This window comes from Alligator sinensis, unplaced genomic scaffold (genome assembly GCF_000455745.1).
Source record: "Alligator sinensis unplaced genomic scaffold, ASM45574v1 scaffold1165_1, whole genome shotgun sequence".
Taxonomy (NCBI): Eukaryota; Metazoa; Chordata; order Crocodylia; family Alligatoridae; genus Alligator; species Alligator sinensis.
In genome coordinates, this window is record NW_005842477.1 from 132,864 (window position 1) to 147,771 (window position 14,908).

General features: G+C 52.9%; 2 non-coding genes and 1 pseudogene across 2 annotated transcripts; 1 reads left to right on the forward strand and 2 right to left on the reverse strand.

Moving 5' to 3' along the window:
- Nucleotides 1-14,908, reverse strand: part of LOC102386284 — a 75,698-nt pseudogene that overhangs the window by 47,354 nt on the left and 13,436 nt on the right.
- TRNAW-CCA lies at nucleotides 5,264-5,335 on the forward strand. Its single transcript has one exon. It is a non-coding gene; the product is annotated as a tRNA-Trp (tRNA).
- On the reverse strand, nucleotides 8,751-8,822 carry TRNAA-UGC. Its single transcript has one exon. It is a non-coding gene; the product is annotated as a tRNA-Ala (tRNA).

Genomic DNA, 14,908 nt, shown 5'->3' on the forward strand with positions numbered 1-14,908 from the left:
GGTAGCTGGGGCCCCTTCTAGGAGGGCAGGGGGCTATGGGTACCAGCAGAGCCAGGGGGCTGTGTGGGGGAGAGGCACCAGTATAGCTGTGGGAGGCCTTTTATCTTAGTCATGGTTTCGGGGGAGTTTACCAGAGAATTTGATTTTTTTTTTTTTTTTAATCGGAAAACCAGGATCCCTGGTGATGGGTACAAGAGCTGCGCATGCTGCCAGTTTTCTTCAAGGATAGAAAGCCCCCAAAGCTATTAGAACAGGTCAAGGTCATGGTCCCAGTCAAAATAATTAGGGAGCTGGGCAGATCCATCAATAAGCTCCATGAGCTCCTCTGAGCCAACTCCAATTTGAATGGTTCAGATGCTCAAAAGGCAAAGCAAATCTTTTTTGCAGACCAGAGTTCAGACTGGATCGTTGATGCCTTGGCCTGGCCCTGCACAAGGATCTGATGTCAACCTGATGGGACCAGCACATGCACCCCATGTGCCTGATAATTCATTGTAAGGTAGCCAGCCATCCTCGGGCCCCTTCAGCTTACACTAGATCGTGATCTTTGATAGGTTTATACAAATAGTTTTATATTTTATAGATCTCATTTTAAATACATGTTGCTGTGTGGTCTTTGTTCTAATATGTTTTTGGCCTAATAATTAAAGCCACTTTTGATGGAATTAATGGTATGTGTGCTTGCATGTCAGTGGGCACACGTATGCATCAACCAGAAAAGCAAGGAACAGTGGCCAGGCCCTGTGAGGTATCTCCATGCAAACCCAGGGTTACTATCTGTGTCCAGCACCTCTTCTCCCAAACCCTGGTACACAGGGGCCTTTGCATCCTGGGCCCAGCCTTTCTTCCCTGGGTCTTGAGATCCCTGGAAACCCACCCAGTAATAGCCACACCACTGGACTCTGGTGGTGCTGCCCCAGGCTCTGCCCACTCACCCTGGTTAGTGTCACGGGTCTCCTGACCACTCTGCCCAGTCTGACACAGTTCAGTCCCATCAGCAAACGCAAGCTCCAGCTCCTAGCATCCCAGCTGCAGTTGTTCCAGCCTGGGGTCCAGCCCACCCTGATACCCATCTGGGCCCAGGCTTTTTGACACCATGGGTCACCATGACTGCATTATGACATCGGAGCCCTCTCAGCCAATCATCACCCTCTACCTGGACACAGGACATTTGCATTCTGAGCTCTCATTGGCTGAAGCCGGGCCCAGGTCTCCCCCAGGGGACACCCAGCCAAGGCAGTAGGTGTGTGGCTGCAACAAGGGGCTGAGTCGACAGCCTCACTGCAGCGATGGATCCTGCAGGCAACCTGCTGGGCTCCACAGGACCAAATCTGCAGGGAGACGGTGACTCCCCATGGGGAAGAGAATGGCACAATTCGGACAGGAGCAATGGAGCTGGAGGCAGGTGAGAGAGGAGAGGCAGCTTGGGAGATGGTGCCTGGAGCACCATCTGGGGTGGGCTGAGTGGCAGCAGACAGGGCTCGTGCTCCATGAGAAGTGCAGGGCCTGCTCTGGAAATCAGGCTGAGCTCCAGCCAACAGAGGCCTTATCTATCTTTCCAACCTTGGGGCATCTCTGGGCTGGGGTCCCAGGCCTTTCCCCACAGTGCCTGGGGCAGATCCAAGTGAGCCTCCCTGGGGCTGGGGCCCTTCCCTTGCCCCCCAGGCTCAGGAGTGGGGTTTGGGGGATTCCAACACAGGTATAGGGCTGTACTGGGGTGGGAGTCCTCAGCCCACTGTTCTCCTTAGTGGGGCATCCTGATCCCCCCTCAGCCCTAGGAGGGCATGAGCAGCAACTGGATAACCCCACAGCTCTGCCCTTCCCTGCCTTACATCCCAGATCTCATCTCTGCTCCCGCAACTGCCCCGAGGGGAAGAAAAAAGCTGGCCTTTGTGGGGGCAGCAGAAGGGCTCCTGACCTCTCCTCCACCCCCATGTCAGCATCTCCAGCAGGGCTGCCTGTCCATCCAGAGCAGGGTCAGTCACTGTCCCTGTTGGACACAGGCTCCGTCTCCTGGTACTACCCCTCCCTTCTCCTCGCTCTTCTCCCACGTGAACCCTGGAGCAGAGCCGTAGGCCCTCAGAGGGCATCGGGATGGTTCAGCCCCTGAATATGGAGCCACTGTGAATCCTGCCTCTCTCAGCTTGCTCTGCAGCATTGTGGAGGGCACCAACAATGGCTCTGTCACAGGCACTAACTCCCAGGACCTGCACCACCCAGACAGCATCCATGGTCCGATGGCAGACCAGCCCTCCTGGGAGCTGCTGAGCCTGAAGCTAGAGGTCTTCCCCTGCATAAGCTTGGACACCCCCATGAAAATGGATATATTCAGGGGTTGGGACTGGCTCTCAGACAGTGATGCACGGGTGGAAACCCATCGCACCCCTGAGAGCTGAAGACCCTCGGTGGACCCTCCGGCGGACCCCTGACCCACAGCACGGAGAAGGAGGTAAGCGGGGACCGCAGCGGGTAGCCAGGAGCAGTGATGGGAGGCAGCTGAGCGGAGCTGAGAAGGGTCACACCCCCGCTCCCTGGCTCCTACTTAGCCCAGCCCCCCAGGCGGTCTTGCAAATAGAGCACACAAACAGGCACAACCTAATTGAGGGAAAATTTAAACTGGACGTAAGGGAAAACTTCTTTTCCGTAAGGGTAACTAGAATCTGGAGCACGCTCCCAGCAGCGGTGGGGCAGTCGCCATCCTTGCAAGTGTTCAAGAGGAGGCTGGACAGGCACCTCGTTGAGCTTGTTTAAGCCCAATAACCTCATGCCCATGGGAGGGGATCGGACTTGATGATCTTGCAGGTCCCTTTGAGTCCTTTGATTCTATGATTTTATGGAAACTGTCTGCTTTGACTGGTGAGACGAGGAGGGTGAAGTGTTGGAGGACATGGCCCAACATGGAAGAGAGTGACCAGGGAAGGACTGCTGTCCCTGACCAGGAAGGATGTGGTGGAGTGAGCAATGCCCCTGAAATGCCAGAGGAGAAGTGATGGAAGTGAGATGCCAGAAGGCCAGGACCTTCCCAGGAAGAGGAGCACTGCAGGACCCAGGAAGCATCGAAGGTGATGGGTGCACTGGCCCATGGATACGTTCTGCCTGTGATAGGTGTGAGGATGCACCACACAAGCCGGGGTGGGGCGGGGAATGGGGGGCAATGGCCTAGAGTTTACCACACACCAGTTGTGTGTAAGTGCCAAAGACAGCTCTTGCGTGGCTGGGCATTCCCCATTTGGGATTGCACAGTGAGGCTGGATCTGCCCACGGCCCTTTTGTGTGTGCAAGGCTTCCCCCAGCCATTGTTATTGCCACGCTACAAGGATGATAGCAGTACAAGACAGAGAGCATTTTGGGCAGCCACATGGCCAAAATGCTGGTGTGGAGTGCAGGACAGGCCCTCTCCAGCCAGCGGTGACACTGGCCTGCTGCATAGATCCCTTTGCCCCCAGAGGAGCCTGTCACAGAGTTGGAAAGGTCTGAAGTGCTAAGATAATGGAAAAGGGAGCTCTGGCTCTGCAGCCAGGATGTGTCACATGTGGGGTCAGGTGCTTGGGGTCCCCAGCTTGGAGTACCGAGTGGAAAGCATGGAGCCATCCTGTGCTTCTGGTGTCATGCGGTCATCAGGGGCACTTTCACATGTGCTCCGTGGGTGGCGGGGGTGGGCGGCACTTTACTTAGAGTGGCTCTGAGAGCTGCTTTAGTTAAAGTGCCTCACTGTTGCATGTGTCACCGTCCCCACGCATCAAAATGGCAACAGGGGTGCTTGAACTATAGCTCATCGAACAAATGTTAGTTTAAGCACACCTGCCACCGTTTAGAAGTGCGGGGACACTGATACATGAGACACGGGAGGGTGCTGGAGTGCGAATAATCAAATCTGCTCCAATGCACTGTAATTACAGAGCAGCCTCCGTGCTCATGTACAGGCAACCCAGGAGGCCAAAGAGGATTTTTTGATCTCCTTTGGTTACTAGGGTCTGCTTTAGGCAGGGTTAAAGTTGACACGGTTTTCCTACATTTTTAGGAGTCTGGGCTTATCCCCTTGTGGTGTTGAGTGGCTGTTCCCTTCTTCAGTCTGTGTGTGTGAGCTGTTGCACTGACCTACTTTGTGTCTGTGTACTTTGTGGTTTTTATGTGTGACTGTATCTTTGTGTGAGGTCTCGGACTCATATCCTGCAGACAAGACAAGAGCATACTGAATACCAGAGAAGGCAACTACATCCTTCCCCATGAGCATACCCCAACCTACCTAGGAGTCTCATTAGACCTTTACCTGTAAACTTCACATTCAGGAGGTCAGGAGCAAAGTCTCTGCACAGGTAGCTGCCTTAACATACTTAGCCAGCACAACATAGGATGCCAACTTCAAAGTGCCCAAACCACCACACTTACAATAGTATACACCTCTGCAAAATACTGTGTTCCTGTATGGTCCAGAATCTGTCATGTTAAAAAGCGCAACACTACTTAACAGTATGCTGAGACTCATAACTGATCACACAACCTGCATGCACAGATGTACTCCCCGTATTCTCATGCATTGGACCAAGCAATTTTAAAAGACAGTAAGACCCTAACATTACTATTGGCAACAGAGGCAAGATATTATGAAAATTATCTGCTTCGTCAACTAAGTGACAACCCGAAGAGATGGAGGCTTAAGAGGCTCAAAAATTATAAACCATTCCTACATGAAGCCCCCAAGCTCCTGGAGGGGAGTGGGGATACTGAACCAAACCTACGGGCAGCAATGCAGTGGGCCGACCACTGAGAAAAGTCACACCTATGCATACAGTGTTTTATCCCAACACCAAATGAGTTCCCCATCAGGTACTACCTTGAAAGAGAAGTGTGGGTGAAGCTGAACAGACTGAGATCTGGATACTGACACTTCAAAACCACACTTCACAAGATGAACATCTTTGGCAGTCCACTGTGTGAATGCGGTGACCAACATATATAACATGCTGTATATCACATGCTAAAAATGAAGTGCAACAAGGCCCTCGCACTCCTCCCTCCCAACATATATATGTACATAACTACATTCACTTGCAATAGGCATAACTGAAAATTGTTGTAAAGTATGAGTCCACACTTACTCCACTGCAGGACAGGTGCTGTCAAAAGACCCCCTTAGACACCCACATCTCCTCTAAGGGCAAGGAAGGGTCGATGGGAGGAGATAAAATTCCTTGTGAGGGAGTAGAAGTCAGGCAGAGAAATAGGAGAGTGAAGATGAAAGAAAAAAACACCTTTGCTGTGTGGCCCCATAGCACAATGGTAGTGCATCTGACTCCAGATCAGAAGGTTGTGTGTTCAAGTCATACTGGGGTCAGGTTTTTGCTTTTAGGATGCCATGACACCCATCTCCCCCTCAGTGGTTTCTATGGTCGGCTGGCAGTGAAGGAGCAAGCAAAGGTGAGAGAAGGGCATTTTGCTTAAGAAGTGGTGGTAAAAAATATGAAGTACCAAAGGTCAGGGCTTATGGCAAGGATACTTGGTGCATTGGCAAACAGCAGGCTGCTTTTGTTTGTCCTGGAAGGATGAAGGGGGGCACTTCCACTTCCCTGCACTGAGCTGGTCTGGTGGCGATGTTAGCTGGTCAGCTGGGAAAGGAGTGTATTACAATGGCAAACACCAGGCTGCTTTGGCTTATCCTGGAAGAGTGGGCAGGGACATTCAGGGTCTGGGTCCTGAGACAGCCGGATGGAACAGATGGCCACCGCATGGCTTTCAGCCCACATTGTGCCTGCCTGTGGTGGAGGATGTGTCCTTTGCCTGAGTGCTGATGCCCCTGGCTGCTGCGCAGACGAGAGGGAGCTTTGTGTTTGCTATGGAGCTGTCCTTCAGGAAGAGAGTATTTTCTTGGTTTTCTCCGAGCAAGTTTGTGCACAGGCTCTGAAATGGAGAGGAAGGAAGCGGAGCAGCAGCTGTGTGCACCCAACCCAGCTCTGTCAAAAGTGGAAGGACAGTGGGCACTGAGGTGCAGAAGCCTGGGGCTGTGCAGAGACACACCAGTGCATGTTGGCAGGACTCAGCAGGACAGGGATGGGCGTGCTGTGGTGCAGTGCCACCTGCAACGGGGGCAGCAAGGCACCCTCAACAGGATCTCATAGCACCCCACAGTTGAGAAACTCTGACCTAGACATGCTCTCCCTTCCCCAACTCCTTTAGCTCCTCTGCCGTCCACATGGTCAGGGCCCTGTCGGTCCTTGAGAGTCTTTCCCAGGAGGCTCCTCTCACCCATCAGTAGAGCACCACGAGTGCAGGAGCAGGACGTTTCACATGTTCAGCTGCTGTTGGAGTGCAAGAAATATTTGGGGCAAACCAAGCAGAGGTTAGCCAAGAGCTTTTCTGGGTGCTTGACATCCTGGTCCAAGAGAGAGCAATGAAGTGAAGTTACAGCAGAGACTGCTCGGTCTTTCCCCCCATCAGAAGCAAAGCCTGTGGTTGAGGGCAGCACGATTCTTGCCCTTGTATCCAAATGGACGCCAAGCCCCTCCAAGGCCAGAGTGATAGATCTTGTCTCCAGATTTTACACCTGGGCGTGGGCTTTTCTTCATCATCACTTCCTTCTTCTGCCTCTTTTCTTCCTTCTCTTTTCCGTGGGCTGGCTTCCCACTGCCTAGTCTTTTGCTGTGATGGCCGAGCAGTTAAGCTGATGGATTTGATATCTGATGGGGTTTCCTCTTGCAGGTTGGAATCATGCATGCTGCCCTAGTTCGTGTCTGGGTCCTGACTCCATGCAATGAAGCGTGTTTTTAGCTAGACAAAGTTTCAAAAAGCCCAGAATAGAAGAAACGATTCTATTTCTGTTCTCACAGCCTCTTTTCTACCTTGTATCCTATCACTGCACTGTCTCCCTTTGGCCTTTTTCACCCCTGCTTTCTTCCCCCTCCCTTCCCTGTTTTGGTGCCCCAAACCTTGCTAAGAACTTTTCCCAACTACTCAGTTGGTCTAATAAAAGATATCACATGTATTCAACGAACCTTGCCTGCACAATGAAAGAAATAACTTCTCAGAGGGTTGGGAGCTGTGGTGCTTTTGGACTCGCCTTGCACAGCACAGTGAGATTTTTTTCCCTTCACAGGCCACGGGGAACCCAGGGGAGGTGGGGAGGCAGCGAGGAAGTGCAGGTGTAGGAAGGTGGGAACTCCCTGCTGCTGCCATTGCTGTCCCGGGCTGACCCCAGCTCCCCGTGTAGGTGATCCCCACAGCTGGAGCCCTCTGGTCAGCAAGGGACCTCAAGGGGGGGCCAGGCAGGAAGCAGGCATGTGACAGGCAGGACCTCCCTGTCATTCCCAGTGGCCCTGGGCAGCTCATTGCCCCATGCACCTGCTCTGCACAGGCCCCAGATAGAGCAGAGCAGGAGTGACCCTGGGTCTCCTTAAGCCTCTGGGTCAGCCAAAGACAGCAGCGTTGGTGTGTTGGACCCCATCCTGTGCCTGACACTGGGGGCTCCACCTGAGGAGGGTGGCCGAATGGACTGATTGGTTTAGCAAAAAAAGATCCCTGGTCCTGCTGAGGATTCGGCCCTTTCTCAGGGAACATCTGTGCTCTTTGCTGAGCGACTGTCTACCACCATGGAAGGAAGCACAAAGGTCCACCCAGTCTGGCATAATGCAGAAGGGGACTGGTGGCTCCTTGTCTATGTTGCCGAATGGATAAGGTGCCTGACTCTGAATCAGAAGACTCAGGTTTCAAGCCCTTCCACGATCACATTTCCCTTGCAGGAGCATGATGTCCCAGTTCCCACTGTGAATGGCACACTTCTCCCATGCCCATCTGCTCTTTGGGAGGCTTTGGATGTACTGAATGACATACCCCTGTTCTGTTTTGTCTCTCAAGCACAACTCTGTGTGTAGGAGGTGCCTGAAAGAGGGTGGAACCAGGACCCCCAGGGACTGGTGCCTGTCATGTTTAGGCAGGTTAGTGATACTAGGCATAGAGACCCCCCCAAGGCCCTTGCCACCTTCTCCCTGGCTCCTGTGGAGCTTCCTGGCAGAAACTCATGGCCCTCTAGAGCTGGGTGAAGGGCCTATCCCTGGAGAATGGCTACACCTCCGACCACACACATGCTACCAGCTCTTGGCTGTGTGATTCATCCCTGCCTCAGGGTGGGCTTTTGGCCTTGGGCACAAGAAGAAGCTGAGGTCATGGGGCACAATTGGGATACTTGGCCCAGGTGTCTGTCCATCTTGTGCATCTTTGCCCCCACCCCCTCCCCATTGCTGTCAGTCCTAACTGCACTGGGGATGCAGCTGTGCCTGTGTTGATTCAACCCCTGCGCCCTCAGGGACCCCTCTCCCCATGTCCAGATGAAGATGAAAGTTGGGCGGTCTAGCAGTCAATTCCCACCAGCTCTTTCCAGAGGAGAGGAGGCAGCAAAAAATGTACCTCAATGAAAAGGCATGAAAATCCTAACCCATCCACCGTGCTGTCCACTGCATTGTAGTCACTAGGCAGCTGCTTTTCTTTGGAGGAGAATTCAATCAGTTCAGACAACCGGGGACTGGAGTGGGGATGGAGCAGGGGCAGCTCCCTGAAGCAGCAGAGCTTGGGACACAGAGAGAGAGGACTGAAGAGAGGAGCAGAAGTCACAGGAGCCCTGTGGGGATTGGTGTCTAAGCTTGAAAGAAGGTCATGGCCTGTCACAGCCTGTTTCCATTCACACTGTTTCCCACAGTGGGTTGCATCAGTGGGACAGAGTTTGGAAGGACCTTCTGTCCAGCCTCTGCCAACAGGAAAATTGGAGATGCTGGGGATTGAACCCAGGACCTCATACATGCAAAGCATGCGCTCTACCACTGAGCTACATCCCCCTTCAGCTCACCTGCACTCCCTCCTTCCCTGACTCTCCACCACCTCCTGCTCACTGTCCAGCTGCTGCAGCCTATCCTGGGAGAGCTCTAGTCTGCTCTCACCCTCCTATTGACCTGGACCTTTCTCTGCACTGAAGGTTGTCCAGCTGTGGGGTAGGGATGTTCTCCAGTCTCATAGCAAACACAAAGCTCCCTCTCGTCTGCGCAGCAGCCAGGGGCATCAGCACTCAGGCAAAGGACACATCCTCCACCACAGGCAGGCACAATGTGGGCTGAAAGCCATGCGGTGGCCATCTGTTCCATCCGGCTGTCTCAGGACCCAGACCCTGAATGTCCCTGCCCACTCTTCCAGGATAAGCCAAAGCAGCCTGGTGTTTGCCATTGTAATACACTCCTTTCCCAGCTGACCAGCTAACATCGCCACCAGACCAGCTCAGTGCAGGGAAGTGGAAGTGCCCCCCTTCATCCTTCCAGGACAAACAAAAGCAGCCTGCTGTTTGCCAATGCACCAAGTATCCTTGCCATAAGCCCTGACCTTTGGTACTTCATATTTTTTACCACCACTTCTTAAGCAAAATGCCCTTCTCTCACCTTTGCTTGCTCCTTCACTGCCAGCCGACCATAGAAACCACTGAGGGGGAGATGGGTGTCATGGCATCCTAAAAGCAAAAACCTGACCCCAGTATGACTTGAACACACAACCTCCTGTTTTGGAGTCAGATGCACTACCATTATGCTACACAGCAGTGGTAATTTTTTGTTTGTCTTCACTCTCCTATTTCTCTGCCTGACTTCTACTCCCTCACAAGGAATTTTATCTCCTCCCATCGACCCTTCCTTGCCCTTAGAGGAGATGTGGGTGTCTAAGGGCGTCTTTTGACAGCACCTGTCCTGCAGTGGAGTAAGTGTGGACTCATACTTTACAACAATTTTCAGTTATGCCTATTGCAAGTGAATGTAGTTATGTACATATATATGTTGGGAGGGAGGAGTGCGAGGGCCTTGTTGCACTTCATTTTTAGCATGTGATATACAGCATGTTATATATGTTGGTCACCGCATTCACACAGTGGACTGCCAAAGATGTTCATCTTGTGAAGTGTGGTTTTGAAGTGTCAGTATCCAGATCTCAGTCTGTTCAGCTTCACCCACACTTCTCTTTCAAGGTAGTACCTGATGGGGAACTCATTTGGTGTTGGGATAAAACACTGTATGCATAGGTGTGACTTTTCTCAGTGGTCGGCCCACTGCATTGCTGCCCGTAGGTTTGGTTCAGTATCCCCACTCCCCTCCAGGAGCTTGGGGGCTTCATGTAGGAATGGTTTATAATTTTTGAGCCTCTTAAGCCTCCATCTCTTCGGGTTGTCACTTAGTTGACGAAGCAGATAATTTTCATAATATCTTGCCTCTGTTGCCAATAGTAATGTTAGGGTCTTACTGTCTTTTAAAATTGCTTGGTCCAATGCATGAGAATACGGGGAGTACATCTCTGCTTGCAGGTTGTGTGATCAGTTATGAGTCTCAGCATACTGTTAAGTAGTGTTGCGCTTTTTAACATGACAGATTCTGGACCATACAGGAACACAGTATTTTGCAGAGGTGTATACTATTGTAAGTGTGGTGGTTTGGGCACTTTGAAGTTGGCATCCTATGTTGTGCTGGCTAAGTATGTTAAGGCAGCTACCTGTGCAGAGACTTTGCTCCTGACCTCCTGAATGTGTCTGTTTGGGTAAGGGTCTAATGAGACTTCTAGGTAGGTTGGGGTATGCTCATGGGGAAGGACGTAGTTGACTTCTCTGGTATTCAGTATGATCTTGTCTTGTCTGCAGGATATGAGTCTGAGACCTCACACAAAGATATAGTCACACATAAAAACCACAAAGTACACAGACACAAAGTAGGTCAGTGCAACACCTCACACACACAGAAAAAAGAAACAGCCGCTCAGAAGCACAAGGGGATAAGGTCGGAGTCCTAAAAATGTAGGAAAACCGTGTCAACTTTAACCCTGCCTAAAGCAGACCCTAGTAACCAAAGGAGATCAAAAAATCCTCTTTGGCCTCCTGGGTTGCCTGTACATGAGCACGGAGGCTGCTCTGTAATTACAGTGCATTGGAGCAGATTTGATTAATCGCACTCCAGCACCCTCCCGTGTCTCATGTATCAGTGTCCCCGCACTTCTAAACGGTGGCAGGTGTGCTTAAACTAACATTTGTTCGATGAGCTATAGTTCAAGCACCCCTGTTGCCATTTTGATGCGTGGGGACGGTGACACATGCAACAGTGAGGCACTTTAACTAAAGCAGCTCTCAGAGCCACTCTAAGTAAAGTGCCGCCCACCCCCCCACCCACGGAGCACATGTGAAAGTGCCCCTGATGACCGCATGACACCAGAAGCACAGGATGGCTCCATGCTTTCCACTCGGTACTCCAAGCTGGGGACCCCAAGCACCTGACCCCACATGTGACACATCCTGGCTGCAGAGCCAGAGCTCCCTTTTCCATTATCTTAGCACTTCAGACCTTTTCAACTCTGTGACAGGCTCCTCTGGGGGCAAAGGGATCTATGCAGCAGGCCAGTGTCACCACTGGCTGGAGAGGGCCTGTCCTGCACTCCACACCAGCATTTTGGCCATGTGGCTGCCCAAAATGCTCTCTGTCTTGTACTGCTATCATCCTTGTAGCGTGGCAATAACAATGGCTGGGGGAAGCCTTGCACACACAAAAGGGCCGTGGGCAGATCCAGCCTCACTGTGCAATCCCAAATGGGGAATGCCCAGCCACGCAAGAGCTGTCTTTGGCACTTACACACAACTGGTGTGTGGTAAACTCTAGGCCATTGCCCCCCATTCCCCGCCCCACCCCCGGCTTGTGTGGTGCATCCTCACACCTATCACAGGCAGAACGTATCCATGGGCCAGTGCACCCATCACCTTCGATGCTTCCTGGGTCCTGCAGTGCTCCTCTTCCTGGGAAGGTCCTGGCCTTCTGGCATCTCACTTCCATCACTTCTCCTCTGGCATTTCAGGGGCATTGCTCACTCCACCACATCCTTCCTGGTCAGGGACAGCAGTCCTTCCCTGGTCACTCTCTTCCATGTTGGGCCATGTCCTCCAACACTTCACCCTCCTCGTCTCACCAGTCAAAGCAGACAGTTTCCATAAAATCATAGAATCAAAGGACTCAAAGGGACCTGCAAGATCATCAAGTCCGATCCCCTCCCATGGGCATGAGGTTATTGGGCTTAAACAAGCTCAACGAGGTGCCTGTCCAGCCTCCTCTTGAACACTTGCAAGGATGGCGACTGCACCACCGCTGCTGGGAGCGTGCTCCAGATTCTAGTTACCCTTACGGAAAAGAAGTTTTCCCTTACGTCCAGTTTAAATTTTCCCTCAATTAGGTTGTGCCTGTTTGTGTGCTCTATTTGCAAGACCGCCTGGGGGGCTGGGCTAAGTAGGAGCCAGGGAGCGGGGGTGTGACCCTTCTCAGCTCCGCTCAGCTGCCTCCCATCACTGCTCCTGGCTACCCGCTGCGGTCCCCGCTTACCTCCTTCTCCGTGCTGTGGGTCAGGGGTCCGCCGGAGGGTCCACCGAGGGTCTTCAGCTCTCAGGGGTGCGATGGGTTTCCACCCGTGCATCACTGTCTGAGAGCCAGTCCCAACCCCTGAATATATCCATTTTCATGGGGGTGTCCAAGCTTATGCAGGGGAAGACCTCTAGCTTCAGGCTCAGCAGCTCCCAGGAGGGCTGGTCTGCCATCGGACCATGGATGCTGTCTGGGTGGTGCAGGTCCTGGGAGTTAGTGCCTGTGACAGAGCCATTGTTGGTGCCCTCCACAATGCTGCAGAGCAAGCTGAGAGAGGCAGGATTCACAGTGGCTCCATATTCAGGGGCTGAACCATCCCGATGCCCTCTGAGGGCCTACGGCTCTGCTCCAGGGTTCACGTGGGAGAAGAGCGAGGAGAAGGGAGGGGTAGTACCAGGAGACGGAGCCTGTGTCCAACAGGGACAGTGACTGACCCTGCTCTGGATGGACAGGCAGCCCTGCTGGAGATGCTGACATGGGGGTGGAGGAGAGGTCAGGAGCCCTTCTGCTGCCCCCACAAAGGCCAGCTTTTTTCTTCCCCTCGGGGCAGTTGCGGGAGCAGAGATGAGATCTGGGATGTAAGGCAGGGAAGGGCAGAGCTGTGGGGTTATCCAGTTGCTGCTCATGCCCTCCTAGGGCTGAGGGGGGATCAGGATGCCCCACTAAGGAGAACAGTGGGCTGAGGACTCCCACCCCAGTACAGCCCTATACCTGTGTTGGAATCCCCCAAACCCCACTCCTGAGCCTGGGGGGCAAGGGAAGGGCCCCAGCCCCAGGGAGGCTCACTTGGATCTGCCCCAGGCACTGTGGGGAAAGGCCTGGGACCCCAGCCCAGAGATGCCCCAAGGTTGGAAAGATAGATAAGGCCTCTGTTGGCTGGAGCTCAGCCTGATTTCCAGAGCAGGCCCTGCACTTCTCATGGAGCACGAGCCCTGTCTGCTGCCACTCAGCCCACCCCAGATGGTGCTCCAGGCACCATCTCCCAAGCTGCCTCTCCTCTCTCCTCACCTGCCTCCAGCTCCATTGCTCCTGTCCGAATTGTGCCATTCTCTTCCCCATGGGGAGTCACCGTCTCCCTGCAGATTTGGTCCTGTGGAGCCCAGCAGGTTGCCTGCAGGATCCATCGCTGCAGTGAGGCTGTCGACTCAGCCCCTTGTTGCAGCCACACACCTACTGCCTTGGCTGGGTGTCCCCTGGGGGAGACCTGGGCCCGGCTTCAGCCAATGAGAGCTCAGAATGCAAATGTCCTGTGTCCAGGTAGAGGGTGATGATTGGCTGAGAGGGCTCCGATGTCATAATGCAGTCATGGTGACCCATGGTGTCAAAAAGCCTGGGCCCAGATGGGTATCAGGGTGGGCTGGACCCCAGGCTGGAACAACTGCAGCTGGGATGCTAGGAGCTGGAGCTTGCGTTTGCTGATGGGACTGAACTGTGTCAGACTGGGCAGAGTGGTCAGGAGACCCGTGACACTAACCAGGGTGAGTGGGCAGAGCCTGGGGCAGCACCACCAGAGTCCAGTGGTGTGGCTATTACTGGGTGGGTTTCCAGGGATCTCAAGACCCAGGGAAGAAAGGCTGGGCCCAGGATGCAAAGGCCCCTGTGTACCAGGGTTTGGGAGAAGAGGTGCTGGACACAGATAGTAACCCTGGGTTTGCATGGAGATACCTCACAGGGCCTGGCCACTGTTCCTTGCTTTTCTGGTTGATGCATACGTGTGCCCAGTGACATGCATGCACACATACCATTAATTCCATCAAAAGTGGCTTTAATTATTAGGCCAAAAACATATTAGAACAAAGACCACACAGCAACATGTATTTAAAATGAGATCTATAAAATATAAAACTATTTGTATAAACCTATCAAAGATCACGATCTAGTGTAAGCTGAAGGGGCCCGAGGATGGCTGGCTACCTTACAATGAATTATCAGGCACATGGGGTGCATGTGCTGGTCCCATCAGGTTGACATCAGATCCTTGTGCAGGGCCAGGCCAAGGCATCAACGATCCAGTCTGAACTCTGGTCTGCAAAAAAGATTTGCTTTGCCTTTTGAGCATCTGAACCATTCAAATTGGAGTTGGCTCAGAGGAGCTCATGGAGCTTATTGATGGATCTGCCCAGCTCCCTAATTATTTTGACTGGGACCATGACCTTGACCTGTTCTAATAGCTTTGGGGGCTTTCTATCCTTGAAGAAAACTGGCAGCATGCGCAGCTCTTGTACCCATCACCAGGGATCCTGGTTTTCCGATTAAAAAAAAAAAAAAAATCAAATTCTCTGGTAAACTCCCCCGAAACCATGACTAAGATAAAAGGCCTCCCACAGCTATACTGGTGCCTCTCCCCCACACAGCCCCCTGGCTCTGCTGGTACCCATAGCCCCCTGCCCTCCTAGAAGGGGCCCCAGCTACCAGGGCTACAGAGCCATGGACCTAGGTCCACAGCCCCCTGCCCCTGGTAGGAGGCTGGGGCTGGCCCCTGCTGCTACGTGCCAGCCTGG